We start from the raw sequence: 22,233 nt of genomic DNA on the forward strand, positions 1-22,233 counted from the left end.
ATCCCTAGACTCTATGGCAACATATCCCTGGTGGCCACAAGTATTCTTACAGCTTGGGATCAAAGTGCAGAAGAGCCATTCGTGTTAATCCCTCAGAAAGGACTTAGATGAATGCTTGTTGGGCTGCCATGTGAGGAAGATAAATTTTTCAGATTGGTCAGCCTGAGTGACATGTCCAACATCTATGGCAGGGGATATAGAGCTTTTTGATGGATGGATTCAACGGAATCACATGGAGATCCAGGAGACACTTACCAAAAGGAAACCATGCTGTACTGCTAGCCTGCCCGCAGCTCTGAAAGTGATTCCACCAGAGAAGGGGCTGTGTAGTATTTGTAATATAGATGGTGAAGTTCAGCAGTGAGATGACTTCTAGATCCCTGGAGTGACTCTAAACTCCCAGGATTTTTCATTATTCCATCGATTTGGTTTAGTAATACTGAAATATTTTCATGCCTGGATAAAATTTTTTTTGTCTTGAAATATCTCCACGTGAAAATGAACACACACACACACACACGCACACACACACACACACACACGTAAAACCACAGAAACAGAGACTTAATGAAGACCAAGGAGGTAGTTAGTAGCAGAGGTAGGACAAGAAAACAGGCCTTATTCCTGGCTCTTTCATCTAAAAGCTAGAGGAGAGCTTACCCTGAGGAGCAGGGAGCGGGCAGTCACATTTGAACATTGGATATGAAACTTCTTGGTGAGTCAAAGCCTCTGGGACTGTCAGGACTGATTCAGGAATGATGACTCTGTACCTAAGCAAGCTGTTTATGTAGGGAGGCAGGAGGGAGTGGGAAGGGACCAGAGCTGGTTTCTGAGCACTTCACTCTGCCCAAAAACATCTCATAGAGATCATATTGATACAGAAATTACGGTGACAGCATACCCTGAAATTTATCAAATTACACACTGTTCAGTGCAATGTAGTGGTTAAGCTGGTAGTCTCTGGGTCAGGGCAGTTTTGTCCATTTCCTCCATTTCCTAGCCCTTAGATCATTGTCAAATTACTTAACCTCATAAAGCCTTAGTTCCTTTATCATTCAAAGGGCAGAAAATAAGCAAATTGACCTCAGAAGGTTGTGGAGAGTATTATAAGAGATAACACGCACCAAGTGTGTAATACACTGCCTGGAACAATAGTAAATACTCAATAAAAGTTGGCGTTTCTTGTTATCATTATTCTTATTACTGCAACTATGTTACTGCTCTATATCATCATCATTGCCACCACACTTGAGTCACCTAGGCCTCATTCTAGCCCAGAATATAAGCATTTCTTTCTTCTTTTTTTTTTTTGGAAGTCTTCAAACTTTATTTTTTAATTTTAATTTAATTATTATTATTTTTTAAACATCTTTATTGGAGTATAATTGCTTTACAATGGTGTGTCAGTTTCTGCTCTATAACAAAGTGAATCAGCTATACATATACATATATCCCCATATCTCTTGCCTCTTACGTCTCCCTCCCTCCCACTCTCCCTAACCCACCCCTCTAGGTGGTCACAAATCACCGAGCTAATCTCCCTGTGCTATGCGGCTGCTTCCCACTAGCTATCTATTTTACATTTGGTAGTGTAAATATGTCCATGCCACTCTCTCACTTTGTCCCAGCTTACACTTCCCCCTCCCCTTGTCCTCAAGTCCATTCTCTGGTAGGTCTGTGTCTTTATTCCCATCTTGCCCCTAGGTTCTTTGTGACCATTTTTTTTTATATTCCATATATATATATATATGTGTGTTAGCATACAGTATTTGTTTTTCTCTTTCTGGCTTACTTCACTCTGTATGACAGATTCTAGGTCCATCCACCTCACTACAAATAACTCAATTTCATTTCTTTTGATGGCTGAGTACTATTCCATTGTATATATGTGCCACATCTTCTTTATCCATTCATCTGTCGATGGACAGTTAGGTTGCTTCCATGTACTGGCTATTGTAAATAGAGCTGCAATGAACATTGTGGTACGTGACTCTTTTTGAATTATGGTTTTCTCAGGGTATATGCCCAGTAGTGGGATTGCTGGGTCGTATGGTAGTTCTATTTGTAGTTTTTTAAGGAACCTCCATACTGTTCTCCATAATGGCTGTATCAATTTACATTCCCACCAACAGTGCACGAGGGTCCCCTTTTCTCCACACCCTCTCCAGCATTTATTGTTTGTAGATTTTTTGATGATGGCCATTCTGACTGGTGTGAGGTGATACCTCCCTGTAGCTCTGATTTGCATTTCTCTAATGATTAGTGATGTTGAGCATCCTTTCATGTGTTTGTTGGCAATCTATATACCTTCTTTGGAGAAATGTCTATTTAGGTCTTCTGCCCAATTTTGGATTGGGTTGTTTGTTTTTTTGATATTGAGCTGCATGAGATGCTTGTAAATTTTGGAAATTAATCCTTTGTCAGTTGCTTCATTTGAAAATATTTTCTCCCATTCTGAGGGTTGTCTTTTGGTCTTGTTTATTGTTTCCTTTGCTGTGCAAAAGCTTTTAAGTTTCATAAAGTCCCATTTGTTTATTTTTGTTTTTATTTCCATTTCTCTAGGAGGTGGGTCAAAAAGGATCTTGCTGTGATTTATGTCATAGAGTGTTTTGTCTATGTTTTCCTCTAAGAGTTTGATAGTGTCTGGCCTTATATTTAGGTCTTTAATCCATTTTGAGTTTATTTTTGTGTATGGTGTTAGGGAGTGTTCTAATTTCATTCTTTTACATAGAGCTGTCCAGTTTTCCCAGTACCACTTATTGAAGAGGCTGTCTTTTCTCCATTGTATATTCTTGCCTCCTTTATCAAAGATAAGGTGACCATATGTGCGTGGGTTTATCTGTTCCATTGATCTATATTTCTGTTTTTGTGCCAGTACCATACTCTCTTGATTACTGTAGCTTTGTAGTATAATCTGAAGTCAGGGAGCCTGGTTCCTCCAGCTCCATTTTTCTTTCTCAAGCTTGCTTTGGCTATTTGGGGTCTTTTGTGTTTCCATATAAATTGTGAAAAATTTTTTTCTAGTTCTGTGAAAAATACCCTTGGTAGTTTGATAGGGATTGTATTGAATCTGTAGATTGCTTTGGGTAGTATAGTCATTTTCACAATGTTGATTCTTCCAATCCAAGAACAGGGTATATCTCTCCATCTGTTTGTATCATCTTTACTTTCTTTCATCAGTGTCTTATTGTTTTCTGCATACAGGTCTTTTGTCTCCTTAGGTAGGTTTATTCCTAGGTATTTTATTCTTTTTGTTGAAATAGTAAATGGGAGTGTTTCCTTAATTTCTCTTTCAGCTATTTCATCATTAGTGTATAGGAATGCAAGAGATTTCTGTGCATTAATTTTGTATCCTGCTACTTTACCAAATTTATTGATTAGTAGTTTTCTGGTAGCATCTTTAGGATTCTCTATGGATCGTATCATGTCATCTGCAAACAGTGACAGCTTTACTTCTTTTCCATTAGAATTCCTTTTATTTCTTTTTCTTCTCTGATTGCTGTGGCTAAAACTTCCAAAACAATGTTGAATAATAGTGGTGAGAGTAGGCAACCTTGTCTTGTTCCTGATCTTACTGGAAATGGTTTCAGTGTTTTACCATTGCAGACGATGTTGGCTGCGGGTTTGTCATATATGGCCTTTAATATGTTGAGGTAAGTTCCCTCTATGCCTACTTTCTGGAGGGTTTTTATCATAACTCAGTGTTGAAATTTGTAGAAAGCTTTTTCTGCATCTATTGAAATGATCATATGGTTTTTGTTCTTCAGTTTGTTAATCTGGTGTATCACATTGATTGATTTGTGTATACTGAAGAATTCTTGTATTCCTGGGATGAACCCCACTTGATCATGGTTTATGATCCTTTTAATATGCTGTTGGATTCTGTTTGCTAGTATTTTGTTGAGGATTTTTGCATCTATGTTTATCAGTGATATTGGCCTGTAGTTTTCTTTCTTTGTGACATCTTTGTCTGGTTTTGGTATTGGTGTGATGGTGGCCTCGTAGAATGAGTTTGGGAGTGTTCCTCCCTCTGCTATATTTTGGAAGAGTTTAAGAAGGATAGGTGTTAGCTCTTCTCTAAATGTTTGATAGAATTTGCCTGTGAAGCCATCTGGTCCTGGGGTTTTGTTTGTTGGAAGTTTTGGGTTTTTTTGTTTTTTGGTTTTTTTTGCAGTACGCGGGCCTCTCACTGTTGTGGCCTCTCCCGTTGCAGAGCACAGGCTCCAGACGCGCAGGCTCAGTGGCCATGGCTCACGGGCCCAGCCGCTCCACGGCATGTGGGATCTTCCCAGACCGGGGCATGTACCCGTGTCCCTTGCATCGACAGGCGGACTCTCAACCACTGCACAACCAGGGAAGCCCTGTTGGAAGATTTGTAATCAGTTTTAATTTCAGTGCTTGTGATTGGTCTGTTTATATTTTCTATTTCTTCAGGGTTCAGTCTAGGAATGTTGTGCTTTTCTGAGAATTTGTTCATTTCTTCCAGGTTGTCTATTTAATAGGCATATAGTTGCTTGTAGCAATCTCTCATGATCCTTTGTATTTCTGCTGTATCCTTTGTTACCTCTCCTTTTTCATTTCTAATTCCATTGAGTTGAGTCTTTTCTTCTTGATGAGTCTGGCTAATGATTTATCAATTTTTTTCATCTTCTCAAAGAACCAGCTTTTAGTTTTATTAATCTTTGCTATTGTTTCCTTCATTTCTTTTTCATTTATTTCTGATCTGATCTTTATGATTTCTTTCCTTCTGCTAACTTTGGGGTTTTTTTGTTCTTCTTTCTCTAATTGCTTTAGGTGTAAGGTTAGGTTGTTTTTTTGAGACGTTTCTTGTTTCTTAAGGTAGGATTGTATTGCTATAAACTTCCCTGTTAGAACTGCTTTTGCTGCATTCCATAGGTTTTTGGTCATCGTGCTTTCATTGTCATTTGTTTCTAAGTATTTTTTGATTTCCTCAGTGATCTCTCAGTTATTAAGTAGTATATTGTTTGGCCTCCATGTATTTGTATTTTTTACAGATTTTACTGCAATTGATATCGAGTCTCATAGCATGGTCGGAAAGGATACTTTATATGATTTCAATTTTCTTAAATTTACCAAGGCTTGATTTGTGACCCAAGATATGATCTATCCTGGACAATGTTCCATGAGCACTTGAGAAGAAAGTGTATTCTGTGGTTTTTGGATGGAATGTGCTATAAATATCAATTAAGTCCATCTTGTTTAATGTATCATTTAAAGCTTGTGTGTCCTTATTTATTTTCATTTGGGATGATCTGTCCAATAGTGAAAACGGGGTGTTAAAGTCCCCTACTATCATTGTGTTACTGTTGATTTTCCCTTTTATAGCTGTTAGTATTTGCCTTATGTACTGAGGTACTCTTATATTGGGTGCATAAATATTTGTAACTGTTATATCTCCTTCTTAGATTGGTCCCTTGATCATTATGTAGTGTCCTTCTTTGTCTCTTGTAATAGTCTTTATTTTAAAGTCTATTTTGTCTGATATTAGAATTGGTACTCCAGTTTTCTTTTGATTTCCATTTGCATAAAATATCTTTTTCCATCCCCTCACTTTCAGTATGTATGTGTCCCTAGGTCTGAAGTGGGTCTCATGTAGACAGCATATATATGGGTCTTGCTTTTGTATCCATTCAGCCAGTCTGTGTCTTTAGGTTGGAGCATTTAATCCATTTACATTTAAGGTAATTATCAATATGTATGTTCCTATTACCATTTTCTTAATTGTTATGGGTTTGTTATTGTAGGTCTTTTCCTTCTCTAGTGTTTCCTGCCTAGTGAAGTTCCTTTAGCATTTGTTGTAAAGCTGCTTTGGTGGTGCTGAACTCTCTCAGCTTTTGCTTGTCTGAAAAGGTTTTAATTTCTCTGTCGAATCTGAATGTCGAATCTGAATGAGATCCTTGCTGGGTAGAGTAATCTTGGTTGTAGGCTTTTCCGTTTCATCACTTTAAACATGTTCTGCCACTCCCTTCTGGCTTGCAGAGTTTCTGCTGAAAGATCAGCTGTTAACCTTATGAGGATTCCCTTGTATGTTATTTGTTTTTTTTCCTTGCTGATTTTAATATATATTTTTTTGTATTTAATTTTTGATAGCTTGATTAATATGTGTATTGTCGTGTTTCTCCTTGGATTTATCCTGTATGGGACTCTCTGTGCTTCGTGGACTTGATTAACTATTTCCTTTCCCATATTAGGGAAATTTTCAACTATAATCTCTTCAAATATTTTCTCAGTCCCTTTCTTTTTCTCTTCTTCTTCCTGGACCCCTATCATTCGAATGTTGGTGCTTTTAATATTGTCCCAGAGGTCTCTGAGACTGTTGTCAGTTCTTTTCATTCTTTTTTCTTTATTCTGCTCTGCAGTAGTTATTTCCACTATTTTATCTTCCACGTCAGTTATCCGTTGTTCTGTTTCAGTTATTCTGCTATTGAGTCCTTCTAGAGAATTTCTAATTTCATTTATTGGGCTGTTCATCATGTTTCTTTGCTCTTTAGTTCTTCTACATCCTTGTTAAACGTTTCTTGTATTTTCTCCATTCTATTTCCAAGATTTTGGATCATCTTTACTATCATTAGTCTCTATTCTTTTTCAGGTACACTGCCTATTTCCTCTTCAGTTGTTAGGTCTGGTGGGTTTTTGCCTTGCTCCTTCATCTGCTGTGTGTTTCTCTGTCTTCTCATTTTGCTTATCTTACTGTGTTTGGGGTCTCCTATTTGCAGGCTGCAGGCTAGTAGTGCCCGTTGTTTTTGGTGTCTGTACCCAGTGGCCAATGTTGGTTCAGTGGATTGTGTAGGCTTCCTGGTGGCGGGGACTAGTGCCTGTGTTGTGCTTGATGAGGCTGGATCTTGTCTTTCTGGTGGGCAGGTCCACGTCTGGTCATGTGTTTTGGGGTGTCTGTAGCTTTATTATGATCTTATGCAGCCTCTCTGCTAATGGATGGTGTTGTGTTCCTGTCTTGCTAGTTGTTTGGCATAGGGTGTCCAGCACTAGCTTGCTGGTCATTGAGTGAAGCTGGGTGTTGGTGTCGAGATGGAGATCTCTGGGAGATTTTCGCTGTTTGATACTACATGGAGCTGGGAGGTCTCTTGTGGACCAGTGTCCTCAACTTGGCTCTCCCAACTCAGAGGCACAGCCCTGATGCCTGGCTGGAACACCAAGAGACTGTCATCCACAAGGCTTAGAATAAAAGGGAGAAAAAAAAGAAAGAGAGAAAGAAAGAGGATAAAATAAAATAAAGTAAAATAAATTTATTAAAATAAAAAATAATGATTAAAAATAATTTTTAATGTAATAAAAAAAGGAAAGAAAGAAGAGGGCAACCAAACCAAAAAACAAATCCAGCAATGATAACAAGTGCTAAAAACTATACTAAAAAAAAAAAACCCCAAACCCAAAAACGGACAGACAGAACTGTAGCACAAATGGTGAAAGCAAAGCTATACAGAGAAAATCACACACAGAAGCATACACATACACACTCACAAAAAGATAAAAAGGGAAAAAAATATATATCGTTACTCCCAAAGTCCACCTCCTCAGTTTGTGATGATTCGTTGTCTATTCAGGTATTCCACAGATGCAGGTACATCAAGTTGATTGTGGGGATTTAATCCGCTGCTCCTGAGGCTGCTGGGAGAGATTTCCCTTTCTCTTCTTTGTTCGCACAGCTCCCGGGGCTCAGCTTTGGATTTGGCTCCGCCTCTGCGTGTAGGTCGGCTGAGGGTGTCTGTTCTTTCCTCAGACAGGACAGGGTTAAAGGAGCCGCTGATTCGGGGGCTCTGGCTCACTCAGGCCGGGGGGAGGGAGGGATACGCATGCGGGGCGTTTCTGCGGTGGCAGAGGCCGGCGGGATGTTGACAGAGCCTGAGGTGCGCCGTGCGTTCTCTTGGGGAAGTTGTCCCTGGATCCTGGGACCCCGGCAGTGGCGGGCTGCACAGGCTCCCGGGAGGGGAGGTGTGGAGAGTGACCTGTGCTCGCACACAGGCTTCTTGGTGGCGGCAGCAGCAGCCTTAGCGTCCCACGCCCGTCTCCGGGGTCCGCGCTGTTAGCCGCGGCTCACGCGCGTCTCTGGAGCCCCTTTAAGCAGCGCTCTGAATCCCCTCTCCTCGCGCACCAGGAAACAAAGAGGGAAGAAAAAGCCTCTTGCCTCTTCGGCAGCTCCAGACTTTCCCCCGGACTCCCTCCCGGCCAGCCGCGGCGCACTAACCCCTGCAGGCTGTGTTCACGCCGCCAGCCCCAGTCCTCTCCCTGCGCTCCGACCGAAGCCCGAGCCTCAGCTGCCAGCCCCGCCCACCCCGGCGGCCGAGCAGACAAGCCTCTCGGCCTGGTGAGTGCCGGTCGGCACCGACCCTCTGGGCGGGAATCTCTCTGCTTTGCCCTCCGCACCCCTGTGGCTGCGCTCTCCTCCACGGCCCCGAAGCTTCCCCCCTCCACCACCCGCAGTCTCTGCGCGGGAAGGGGCTCCTAGTGTGTGGAAACCTTTCCTCCTTCATGGCTCCCTCCCACCGGTGCAGGTACTGTCCCTATTCTTTTGTCTCTGTTTTTTCTTTTGCCCTACCCAGGTACGTGGGGGAGTTTCTTGCCTTTTGGGAGGTCTGAGGTCTTCTGCCGGCGTTCAGCAGGTGTTCTGTAGGAGTTGTTCCACAGGTAGATGTATTTTTGATGTATCTGTGGGGAGGAAGGTGATCTCCACGTCTTACTCTTCCGCCATCTTGAAGCTCCTCAGTCCAGAATTTAAGCATTTCTTCCAAGCGGACTGAAGATTTAGGGCCTTTGAATTTTTCTGAGATTAGGAAGTGTGACCCTCTGAGTCCAGTAGTTTGGATTTCTTGCATCTGATACACTGACCTTGGTGTATAGCTCTGAGCTCTCATATTTCCTGGCTAGATGGAGGTTATGATCATGAAGACTGTTCCAAAGTTGTAAGGATGCCCAGTGGACGTTCAGATCATTAAGAGTCACGGCTCAATGCCTCCCACTCACCAGGTGGCTGTCAGGAACGACTGGCTCATGGAGCTCACGAAAATTAAAATAAATTTCCCAGTATTTCAGATTAACACATCCTAGCTTTGATGTATTTTCAGGGGGGAAATATGTAGCTCCCTGCCCTGTGTTTGGATCATGCCCATTGTGATTTCTAGTACTTACACCAAGACAAGAGTTTAAACAGCAACAGACTTTCAAAAGAACGTGGGGGAAATTATAGCTTGTAATGATTATGAACTAGAATTGTCAAGGTCATGTAATGGCACGATACTGGGTCTTTAGGGCCTTTGTTTTTCCAGAAGGACATTTGAAGACACTTGTCCCTTCTACATAGAGTTCATGCCCAGAGGAAGCACTGCCAGGCCATGAAGAGCCCCGTCTGCTAAATTTTCAGGTGAAATACAGTTTCCCAAATGTGCTTTTTGTTTGCAGAGCTCCAGGTCCCTCTTCTGTCTTAGACCATTCCAGCTGGAAGGTGTCTCAGTACTCAGGGTGCCTGGAGAAATCTTCTAGAAGACAGGAAATTAAGGGCTCTGGGGAAAGTTGCTTCCCATGTAGTACTAGTAAGGAACTACTTCTGGTCAATTCTTTCAGAAAATGATGGGCCCCTATGGGCTGCAAGGAACTCGCCCTGTTACCCAAAGTAGCTATTTGTCTGCCTTCCCCTCCGCCCCATCCTGGCTTCAATTCAACATTTATACTTGGAATATAGGATGAGCCATCTCCTTCCTCTCTTCCTCTCTCCCTCTCTTCACAACATTTTTTTCAAATTTAATTTTAGACCTAGGGAAGAATTGCAGAGTGATTACTGAGAATTCCCATAGTTTTCACCCAGCTTCCCGTAATGTTAAAACCAACCATAACTGAAATATAATTGGCAAAACTAAGACATGACATTGATACAATATTCTTAACTAATCTAAAGACTTCATTCAGATTTCTTCAGTTTTCCATCAACGTCCTTTTCTGTTTTAGGACCCAACCCAGGATCATACATTACATTTAGTTGTCATTCCACCTTAGTGTCCTCAAATCTGTGGCAGTTCCTGTGTCTTTTGTCTTTTGTGACCTTGAAACTTTTCAAGAGTACTGGTATTTTGTAGGATGTGCCTCAGTTTGAACTTTTCTCATGCTTCTTCATGGTTAGATTGAGTTTATGGATCTTTCCTTCTCTCTTTAAACAGCTTCTTTCCTGGCTACTCTTTCAGAAATACTGATGTGGAATGTTGTAAAATTAGTATAGCTCTATCAGTGAATGAAAGGTATGTTGTAATTGTATCCCCTTGCAGGAGGAGAATGGATTGGGTTGGAAAAAAGCTTAATGCTCTTAAACATTTTTTTTAAATGAATGGAAAGCTCTCCTAAAGGAGAATCAACAATTACCTTTAGGCCAAGACATAATTGTGAAGTTGTTTTGGATGTTCTCCTTTGTAAGACTCTCTGGTATCAAAGCGTGGGTTGGCCTGTGAGAATCGGAGGTTAATTGCTATTGCAAGCAAATGTAACCCAGGCAAAGGAAGTTTATAAAGCCATCACGCTTGAGGTTTTTCAGAAAATGTACCTAAATGTTGGATTAAAAACAGGTGTATTATGACATCTGTTATTTCTATTTAAGTCAGCATTAAGTTTATTCAACAGATATTTATTGCCTGTTTTTCTTCATCCTAGACACTGTGTTACACTAGCGCATGATGCATTTAATGTAATATTTGTGGAAAGCATGAGTGAATTGTATATTCAGTCAGTTCTCATTATTCATGGTGGTTATGGTCTGTAATGTTGCTGCAAACAGTAAATTAGCAAATACCACAGCATCACTCCTACGGGAAATACAAGGTTAGCTTCCTCTGAGCCTCTGGTGGCAGCATTTTTGTCAATTGATCAACATGTAATCTTGTTTTATATGTGCTTCTGTTTAAAAACACCTTATTTAATGTATATCATTGATTCATTACCATTGAACTCACAGCCAACCGCACTGTAACTCATGCCTTGATGAAACATATCTAACACGTGTATTTTTCCCTTAAGACACATCACAGCCTTCTTGCACTTAAGAACACTAGATGACAATTCAGCACTACACTAGGTGGCCATTTAATTAAATTAAATTAACTAATTTATTATTTTAATTTCACTACAGTTGATTTACAATATTGTGTTAGTTTCAGGTGCACCGCTTCAGATTCTTTTCCAGGTTATTACAAGATACTGAATATAGTTCCCTGTGTTACACAGTAGGTCCTTGTTGCCTATCTATTTTATATATAGTGGTGTGTATCTGTAAATCTCATACTCCTAATTTATCCCTCCCTCTTTTCCCCTTTGGTAACCATAAGATCGTTTTCTAAGTCTGTGAATCTATTTCTGTTTTGTAAATAAGTTGATTTGTATTATTTTTGTAGATTCCACAGGTAAGTGATATCATATGATATTTGTCTTTCTCTGTCTGACTTACTTCACTTAGTATGATAATCTCTAGGGCCTGCCATGTTGCTGCAGATGGCAATATTTTGTTTTCTTTATGGCTGAGTAATACTCCATTTTGTGTGTGTGTGTGTGTGTGTGTGTGTGTATACATATATCACATCTTCTTTATCCATTCATCTACTGATGGACACTTAGGTTGCTTCCACTATTCTTGGCTATTGTGAATAGTGTTGCTATGAACATTGGGGTGCATGTGTATTTTTGAATTAGTGTTTTCATCTTTTTGGGATGTATGCCTAGGAGTGGGATTGCTGGATCCTATTTTTAGTTCTTGAAGGAACCTCCCTACTGTTTTCCATATTGGCTGCACCAATTTACATTCTAGGTGGCCATTTTAAACAGTGAAATCACTAACAACAAAGAGCATGAAAATGTGAAAAATGTGGCCTTAAATAGACCATGGAAAGGACACTTGTTCACAGTCTAAGAGCTGAAACAAGAAGGCAGGACATGATCTAGAGGTTTTACCTTAAGCTGCTTTATTTGAGGAATATATAAATGCCTTCAAAAATATATGTGCTTGTACTTTATTTGAAAAAAAAAAGGAAGATTTAAGTTTTTGGAGTGCTCTCTCTCTGAAATGTGTTATTCAGATTCCATTCCTCCCCGTAGTAGGCTATGTGTCCATGCAGTTACATGTACCATATAGTGAGAAGACAGGGCCACTGAGATGGGCATCCCAGGAAACACCATAGTATCAGTCGGGGTGCGGGGGGTGACAGGGAAGGTGCACCCAGGAAGGAGACAGAGACAGAGAAGCAGAAAGAGGACAAGAGAACCTGGGGAGCAGGATGTCACTAGGACTGGGATGAGGCAGTTCCCAGAAAGCTGTAAAGTTTCCATTACACAGCAGTGTAAGTGCTTCAGAAAGTATTCAAAAAGTCAAGTAAGACAAGAGCTAAAAAAGTGTCCAAGGGTGCAAAGGGAGGACAGACATCTGGCCAACCGTAGGCCGAGGTGCACGCATCAGTGACCTGTTTTTCACATGGGCCTGTTTCTGTTTAGTTCCTGTTGGACTTTTTGGAGTGTGTGTGTGGGGAGTGATTGTACAAACATGGATTATTCTGGAAGCAGCTGGCATGATTTGCTTCAGGCTACCTGCTTTGGGGAGCAGCAATTCCATAAATGCAAAGAAGCAAATAATTGCAGATACTATCTGCCTGCTTTTGAATTGCCATAAAAGGCCAATTCCAATTTTGTTCTAAAAATGGGCAAAAGTTTTCAATGGACCCATCTGGCACGAGACATTTTAAAGAAGACTTTTCGTCCATTCAGTAGCAATGTAAACCCTTGACAGGAGGGAGTTGGTTATTCCAGCAGTGAGTTCGTGGTCTTTCATTTTAGTACCACCCCTGACCTGTGACAACAATTGAAATGGCATTTTTTGTGGCTGTGAGTGGCGCAAATTTGCATTTGGGGTTGAATCCTTTCTTCACAAGCGCGTTTAGAAAGAGCTATGAGGACTTGTGCTTTTGCAGCGATGGAGCAGGCGGTACTAAGGTTAGGAGCAATGCACTAAATCCTGTTGGCCGCTTTGATGCTTCCTGGTGGCAAGGACATCCAGGTGAAAGGAACACCTTACACTTCGAAGTGCCTCTTGGGACTAACTTGGAAGAGCTGACTTAGATCTTAAAGTTCTTTCCATTCTGAGCTTTCTCTGACTTTGCTTAGGAAGAGAATGTGAAATAATGCAACAGTGATAATGGCAGTGCTGCTATTAATAGCAAATATTCACTAAGCCACCCCTCTGTTCCAGTCTATGTGCAAAGCCCTTGACAGTGTTATGTAATGCAGTCCTCACCATGGTCTTTATGAGATATGAGCCATTCGATTTTACAAATGAGCAAAGTGAGGTACAGAGTGGTTAAGTACCATGCCTGGAGTTGCTCAGGTGATGAGGGGTGAAGTTGCATGTCACACCTTGGTCTCCCTGACTCCTCGGCCCTCCTTGCATCCATTGCTACTTCTATGTCTGTAAAGTGCCCGGCACAGTGCCTGGCACTTAGTAGGTGTTCACTGGATGGTCCTTTCCTTCTTTTCTGGGTGGTAGTGGGCTGGAAGGGAAGGCCTACTCTCTTTTGTCAGATGGATGGCGACACACCACGAACACCGCCCAGACACTGGTCCTTCAGGCCGGAATGACAAACATGAGGAGGGAAAACGTTGCAGGACTCTCTGGACCCCCTAGGGGAGTCGAGAACATTATATAACCTTCTGAGTCACTCTTTGTCATATTGTGGTATTTCTTGATCACATCCTTAGCAGTGGTTCATGATATTTGTTATTAAGTATCTCTGGGCTTCCCTGGTGGTGCAGTGGTTGAGAGTCCGCCTGCCGATGCAGGGGACACGGGTTCGTGCCCCGGTCCGGGAAGATCCCACATGCCGCGGAGCGGCTGGGCCCGTGAGCCATGGCCGCTGAGCCTGTGTGTCCGGAGCCTGTGCTCTGCAACGGGAGAGACCACAACAGTGAGAGGCCCGCGTATCGCAAAAAAAAAAAAAAAAAAAGTATCTCTTAAAATTAAAAAACAGCAACAACAACTAGTTTTTCTTTACCAGTTGAAGACTGATTGCTGTGGTTTGAGGAGAATGAGGAGGTGTTTGAAAGGAATGTTCTTTTTATCTAAAATTCCAACATATGCTGTGAGGTCAAGGAGAGGAATTTTTTCCTATCAGTTTGGAGCTGAATCAGCAACTGAGTTTCAAGGTCCAGCAGTAGAGGAGAAACTGTCTCTTTTTCTCTTTACACAGAGACACGAAATTTTGCTGCTGCTTTCAGTGTTCAGAGGCCTGAAGGAAAATGGAGAGGGTCCAAAGAGGAAAGCTGAAGGTTATGGTTTCTTTCAACCCTGCTCAGATTTTGCCTCTGTTCACGGGGGAGGTTGGTGGAGGCGTTCAGAGTGTCAGAGCTGAATCCTTGCTGGATGGTGGGCATGGAATGGCGCCTCCTACAGGTCTTGGAGGGAGCAGTATTACAGGTGGCAGGAAGCCTCCCATTACCTACCCAGCAGGGATGAAGGGTGCTGGGCCCTTACTGAGAGTGGAAGTGCATTCAGGGGCACATATAACAGCAGTTCTTTTAAAACCAAGTACTAAAAGCCTGATCACACATTTATATTTTAAATACAGCATGGGTGCCTGAGTTTGAACTCTTTATTGGAATTGAGTTACATTAACCAGGTTTATATCTATCTAGAAGGCCTCTGGGCTTCAACTACTTTAGGGTACAGCTGGCAACGAAAGAATAAAATGAACTCCAGTGTCAGACCAGCTGGGTTTGAATCACAGCTTCAGGATTTACTGGTTGTAGAGCTTGGACAAGTCACTTGCGATCTTAGTGCCCCGGTTTCCTCATCTGTAAACTGGAGCGAACAATAATACCTACCTCATGGAGTTGTTGTGAAGGTTGAGTCTTAATAAAATAAAACATGTAAAGCAACCAGAACTATGTAAATATTAGCCAGTCTCATTTTTATTATTGTTGTTGTTATGGTACAAAATGGCCTATGCTTGGAGGTGGGGAGACTCCCTGCAAGACAACAGCAATAATTGTTAAGGAAATTAGTTGATGGATTTCTCTGTGTTCAAGCTTTATGTAAAAACAATGGAAAGTCCACAATGAGATATCACCTCACATCCACTTGGATAGCTATAATTAAAAACAAAAACCAAAAGCAAAATGAGAAATAACAAGTGTTGGCAAGGATGTGGAGAAGTTGAAACTCTCTTAACATTGCTGGTGAGAATGTAAAATACTTCAACTGCTGTGGGAAATAGTCTGGCAGTTTCTAAAAAATTTCGTCATAGAATAACGCTATGACCCAACAATTCCACTCCTAGCTGTATATCCAAAAGAAGTAAAAACAGTTACTCAAACAAATATTTATATGTGAATGTTCACAGAAGCGCTATTCACAATAGCCAAAAGATGAAAACTCTCCTAATATTCATCAGTGGGTGAATAGGTGGACGAATTATGATATATACACACAATGGAATAGTATTCAGCCATCAAAAGGAATTAAGTACCGATGTGTGCTACAATACAGATGAACTTTGAAGACATTATGTTAAGTGAAAGAAGCCAGATGCAAAAGGTCACATATTGTATGACTCCATTTATTGATATATGAAATATCTAGAATAGGTAAATCCATAGAGACAGAAAGCAGATTGGTGGATGCCAAGGAATGGGAGAAGAAGGATTGGGGAGCATCTGCTTAATGGGTACTGGGTTTTATTTTGGGGTTATAATTTTTTAGAATTAGATGGAGTTGGTGGTTGCACAACATTGTGAATTTACTAAATGCCACTTTAAAATGATTAATTTTATGTTATATGAATTTCACCTCAAAAAAATGAGATAGGCTCTTTCGGATTATAGGAAACAATAGTCTGGTTCACACTATTTAAAAAATTATTGTTAAAATTTCTTTCTTTACGGTTACCATAAAAATCAGGAAAATGTTTTATTTAGGTGAGTGATGGAATTGATTGGGAATACTATTTTTTGACCTGTATGGTAGATACATAGGTATTTTCTGTATAATAACTTTTTAAGCTTCAAATTTTTGTTTTATGCACTTTTCTTTATTTGTATTATATTTTACAATAATAAAGTAAAAAGCAAACTTGGTTAGACTGTTCTCTGAAAGAGGACTGAAACTTTCCCCCTTCTATTGAGTAAACACCCTTACTTCATAAACTTATTAACTAGTAAATATAAGTATAGATTTCTTCCTAGTTTCTCTTAAAGAGATATATTTTGAAACCTAGGAAATGGGCCTTTTCTCAGACATCATGATCATTTGAAGATTTCTTTAGGGCTTAGCACAGCGCTAAAAATTTTGCTGAGTAAATGAATTAATGAATGGGAAAGTGACCAATGTAAGAATATAGAATGAAGAGAAAGTAGAGAGTAGAATATGTGATGAGTCACTAATGCTTTGTTTCTTTCGATTGGGATAATTGAAATTCTGTGCTGTCTACTTCAATGTTGCCTACTCTGTGTTTAGAAGGTAGTTAAAATTTTTTAGAAATGGGATCTTAAAGTCATGCAGTCCAACCAATTACTGACACACAGCACAAATCAGATGGCTGTGAACCTTATGAGCACTGCCTTTGAGGCGGTCCGCTCCTTCTTTGGACAGCTTTAGATATTTTCATGTTCTTTTTGGCATATAGCTGCATTCTATCCCTGGATTTCCAACCAAAAGAGGTTTTGAAGGTATGCGGAAGGAGCACCCTTACTATGAAAATATATTTGGGAAAAGGCATGTTCTCTTTTAGCATCATTTTTTCATAAATCTTGTGAGCAGGAGGACCCTGCATAGCATGTTCATCATTGTGTGAGCAACTCAGAATATCAAATACTCATTGGAAATGAGTGACCAAATTCTTGAATTCAGTAAAAATATAGACTGTCACATTTATGTGTGCCTTCCCACCCTCCTAACTGTCCTAATATTTTAGTAAAATTGATAAAACTTAGCAGAGTGCTTACCTGAAAGGCAGGGTAGATTTTGTATTTAAACGCAGATGCACATACAGGTAAAAATGTGGCAAGAAGCCAAACTCATTCCTCTATGTCTAGTGGAAATCTTCCCCACAGGAATATTCAGCCAGGGATACAGAGGCTCCTGTCCTGTTGCTCAGTTAACTCAACTCAAGACAGAGCAGATGCCCAACAACACACACACACACACACACACACACACACACACATGCACACACACACACATTCATATCCACCCCTTCCAAGTCAGTGCGCCATGTAAAACCATAACACGAGTGGTGATCTAAATAATGGGCATTGCTGTGCTGACTGCTAATAAAGCTGACCTGTTAGTGAGGAAAAACAGCTGTCAGTCTTTTCATTTCTTAACACTAAATTAAGTGAACTTGTATTAAATGCCAAAGAATACACTTTCATAAAGTAGTGAAAAGATTTTGGATATCAGCCCTGTGAGCTATCTATGTTTTAACTTTAGAGCCTGAGCTCTCCCTTTAAAAGTAATTTTAGACATATATAATAATGTAAATACTTTTTACTCGGACAATTATTTATGGCAGTTTAGTTCTACAGCTCTTTCTACAACATGTCCTGTCCTTCTTCAGAAAGGTAAACCTGTAGTAAACGCTGAGTCATGACACTAACAAAGAGCTAACAGAGTTTTATTGGCAAAAAAAATCAGTCACTTGAAATATGTTAATGTATTTCTGTTAAAGTGATAGCCACAAATGTCTAGATTAATATTAACCTCAATGAAACTGAAATTACCCAAGAAAGTTGATTCTATTTTCAGAGAAATATTTTGTTTGCTCTGTTTAGAGGCTAGGCAACCGTAGAAGTTACTATCTTAGAAAGTCTCCCTAGACTAGAGCCAAAAACAGTTCCAAGATTTTTGACTCTCTGGTTTTCCTTTTTAGTGTCTTACTCTACATAATATCCCAGACAAGCACTTATCAAATGAATCCTCTTCTGTTCTATGTGAAAGAAAAGACATTATGGACTTACATGGGGGTGAAAATCTCATTATTGACAAAGCTGGCCCCATTTTCTGTGTTGTTAGACTAATAGGACAATGATCGACTCAGTCTTAAATGTGTATGTGTTGGTTGCACCTTTGAGGAAAAATAGGCATGTAGGGTCTCACTGGTGAGAGTAAGGGTCATCATGTCATTTTTGCAATACAATTTTTAAAGATCAAAGTATAGTTGATTTACAATATTGTGTTAGTTTCAGGTGTACAACAAAGTGTTTCGGCATACGTGTGTATATATATATATATATATATACACACACACACACACACACATATATCCATATATATATGTACACATATATATTCTTTTTCAGATTCTTTTCCATTATAGGTTATTACAAGTTACTGAATATAGTCCCCTGTGCTATACAGTAAGTCTTTGTTGATCTATTTTATATATAGTGATGTGTATCTGTTAATCCCATACTCCTAATTTATCCCTCCCCCACTTTCTCCTTTGATAACCGTAAGTTTGTTTTCTATGTCTGTGAGTCTGTTTCAGTTTTGTAAATAAGTTGATTTGTATTATTGTTTTTTAGATTCCACATATAAGTGATATATAATATTTGTCTTTCTCTGACATACTTCACTTAGTATGATACAGTAATCTCTAGGTCTGTCCCTGTTGCTGCAAATGGCATTATTTCATTCTTTTTTATGACTGAGTAATATTTCATTGTGTGTGTGTGTATATATATATATATATATATATATATATATCCACATCTTCTTTATCTGTTCATCTGTTGATGGTTGCTTCCATATCTTGGCTACTGTAAATAGTGCTGCTATGAATATTGGGGTGCACGTATCTTTTCACATTATTAAAGTTTTCATCTTTTCTGGATATATGCCCAGGAATGGGATTGCTGGATCATATGGTAACTCTATTTATACTTTTTGAAGGAATCTCCATACTGTTTTCCATAGTGGCTGCACCAATTTACATTCCCACCAACAGTGTAGGAGGGTTCCCTTTTCTCCACACCCTCTCCAGCATTTACTTTTTGTAGACTTTTTGATGATAGCTATTCTGACAGGTGTGAGGTGATACCTCATTACAGTTTTGATTTGCATTTCTCTAATCATTAGCGATGTAGAGCATCTTTTCACAGGCCTTTGGCCATCTGTATGTCTTCTTTGGAGAAATGTCTATTTAGGTCTTCTGCCCATGCAGTACAATTTTTAAAGCAACAGAAACTAGCCATGTACATTTGAGATGAGGTTGAGAGGGTCAGTTTGCCTGCCAAAGATTAAGGGTATTGGAAGATCAATCGGAGTCACCAAATTACCACATTTATCTGAATATTAGCTTAGAGTCAGGTTAAGGATTTAGCCTGTAAATGGGGGCATAAGGCATGTTGAAGCTGGAGAAATCCATTTGGTAGAGGAAAATGCTAGTTAATGAAAATGTTGACTTCCTTGCCCATAATATAATGTATTTTTTAATCCATTTACTGGCTAAACTTTTTTCCATGAGACAATTTGTCAAATTTCCCTAAATGTGAACATTTACGTCAGTAGAAACTATTTCTCTTTTATTTATTTTATCACCATTATTACTGTTTGTTAAACACTGGTCATTAATTCCTGAATGTTTTAAATTCTAAATAAAGGGGAATTTCAATTTTTAGATGATTATTTTTAGTGTATGTGAATAGGCATTTCAGATAAATCATAAATATTTAAATTTTCCTCTTCATAAAGTAGCAAAATGTATTATATATATGAATACAATGATTTGAATGGTACTGAGTTTCAACAAAAATGGCATTTAGCTTTAAATTGGATGGCATATGTTTTGGATTATTGAATTTCTATATGTGGTATTCAATAAAATAAAAATATTTTTGCCTCCATAAAATAAAAAGTCAGGTAGCCATTGTGAGTGGCTTTTCTTTAAAGAAAGAGACATCTTTCTAGTTCAAACACTTTGTTATATAACATGCTTGTTTTCTTTGTCCTTCTGGCTGGGGCCATGACTCAAGATATGCCCATTCTGCAGCCTACAAATCCTTATCTGTATTTTTATGTTAGGCATATATTTCCAGAGAGAGAGAGAGAGAAAGAGAGAGGGAGAGAGGCAAAGGAGAAAGAGAGGGAGAGAGAGAGATGACAGAGAGAAAGAACATGCGAACATGCAATAGAAATTTTCAGAAATTAATCAAGATTAAGTAGAACCAAAGAATGTAAACTGTATACATTCAATTTTTATACCTGGTGAACTGCAGAAATAGTCTTTGGAATACATTAAATTGAGAAAACTAAGAAGTGCTTTCTTATGTAGAAATCCCTTTAATTATGAAGGGAGAAAGTATGTTGTTACTATATTATGGATTTCTATTTGTTGGCTTCTATTCAGGAATATCATCTCTTGGTACAAAGAGGGAAACCTAGAAGTGGCAATATAAAGAATTTTCTCACTTTTTCATTAGCTGGAGTTTGGCTAAACGTAAGGTTGAACATCAAGGCTAGAACCTTGTTCCCAGTGTCAGTCATCTGTGCTGTAGAAGACTGCTGATTTACCATAACTCCTGGATAGGTTTAGAGGGCGGGGCTTTGCTATAACTTTCCTAGAAAGCATTCATTCACTCATTCATTCATTCATTCTTATAGTTATTTATTTATTAACCCATTCAAACAGCAAGTATTTATTGAGAACTTTGCATTAGGCAAATGTTCAGTTCTCTGGAGATATGTTACTAAACAAGACAGATGAGGTCCCTGCTCTTGGGGTGCTTATATTAGACAGGGAACACAGACAGAAAACAACTAAACAAACAAATGAGCAAGATATTTCAGAGAGAGAAAAGTGCCATGAAGAAAACACAGCTGCAGGAGAGAGGGATTGATAGTTGTGAGGGAAAGTGCCATTTAGGAGAGTGACCTGGGAAAGCATCTCTGAGGAGGTGACTTTTCAGCTGAGTCATGAATGACAAGTCAAAGCAAACTGTGCATCTAACCTGGGAGCAGGGTGTTCTGGGCAGAGGGAGCAGCAAAGTACAGTGACCCCAACAGGAACAAGCTCGGTTTATCTGAGGAACAGAAAGAAGGTTGGTGTGGGTGGAGAAGAGCCCTCATGTAAAGGAGTGTTAGGAGGGAAGTCCAAAGGAGGCTTGGCCTTATCACATGGTATCTGCAGGCTGTGCTTTATTTGATTTAAGACACAGACTGTATCCTTTGTATTTTGCCAATATAGCATCAGCATACACACTTGTAGAGTGAAAAATCTGCTCCCTTCATGGTTTCTTTCATTCAAGGAAAAATAATCAGGTTATTTTTCTCTCATTGATTAAAAAAAATACCCAATTATTTATGCTTCAGGTGGACAAAGCCTGAAGAACCTAAAAAAAAAGTCAAGAGTACAAGTATTTTAAAACTTCATGCATCACATGAGGAAACTAGGAGGCTACAAGGCGGTTCTTCTTTAGCTCCCCTGAACTTGAGGTGTGCCTTTGGTCAAGTCCACGTGGGCCAACTGTAACATAAGGCTTAGCACGTCTTGCTCAAGAATGTTGGAGAATGTATAACTTCATCATGTGTCATTCATGTTCTCATGATGGAATTGCCATTAAATTTTGAGGCTCGTGAAACATGGACAAAAGCCCAAGGAAGTTCAAGTGTGGGCATGTCCCACACAGGTTTTCGCCTGTCACGTAGGGAGAGAAGTTCAGAGGAGCAGCTGAGGTCCACCCCTCCACCAGGTGTTCAGTTAACAGCATAAGCCCTGGGCTGCACAGGGGTCACCTTCTGGGGATAGTGAAAGTACCTCCTTTTTATATAGAATCTTTTTGACCTCAGAGCTTGGAGAGGAACCCATGACTTGTTTAAGTGTGATGTGAAGTTTGACCTTCGTTTTCCTCTGAGTAGCTCTACACTTATCTCTTTTCTTTTTTGTTGACTATGCATGAAAAATATAGGAAGTCTGTGGGGTTTAGTAAAAGGATGTACTTTCAACTTTGAAACAGTCGAAAGGAGTCTTTCCCTAAGACTTGTTCCATTTAATATTCCAATAGCTTGATCAACAAATATTTATTTTTAGTGACCAGCTCCATGGCAAAATCCACTTCCAAGATCACTTCCTTCATGAAGCATTGCTTTATAACATGTGGGGCAAAGGGCTCTCCAAATTACAGTCCAACACAGCACACTGTTTGATGGTTGTGTTCGGTGTGAGATGTTTTGGTGGATTCCAT

Source organism: Hyperoodon ampullatus (genome assembly GCF_949752795.1).
Source record: "Hyperoodon ampullatus genome assembly, chromosome: 1".
Taxonomy (NCBI): Eukaryota; Metazoa; Chordata; class Mammalia; order Artiodactyla; family Ziphiidae; genus Hyperoodon; species Hyperoodon ampullatus.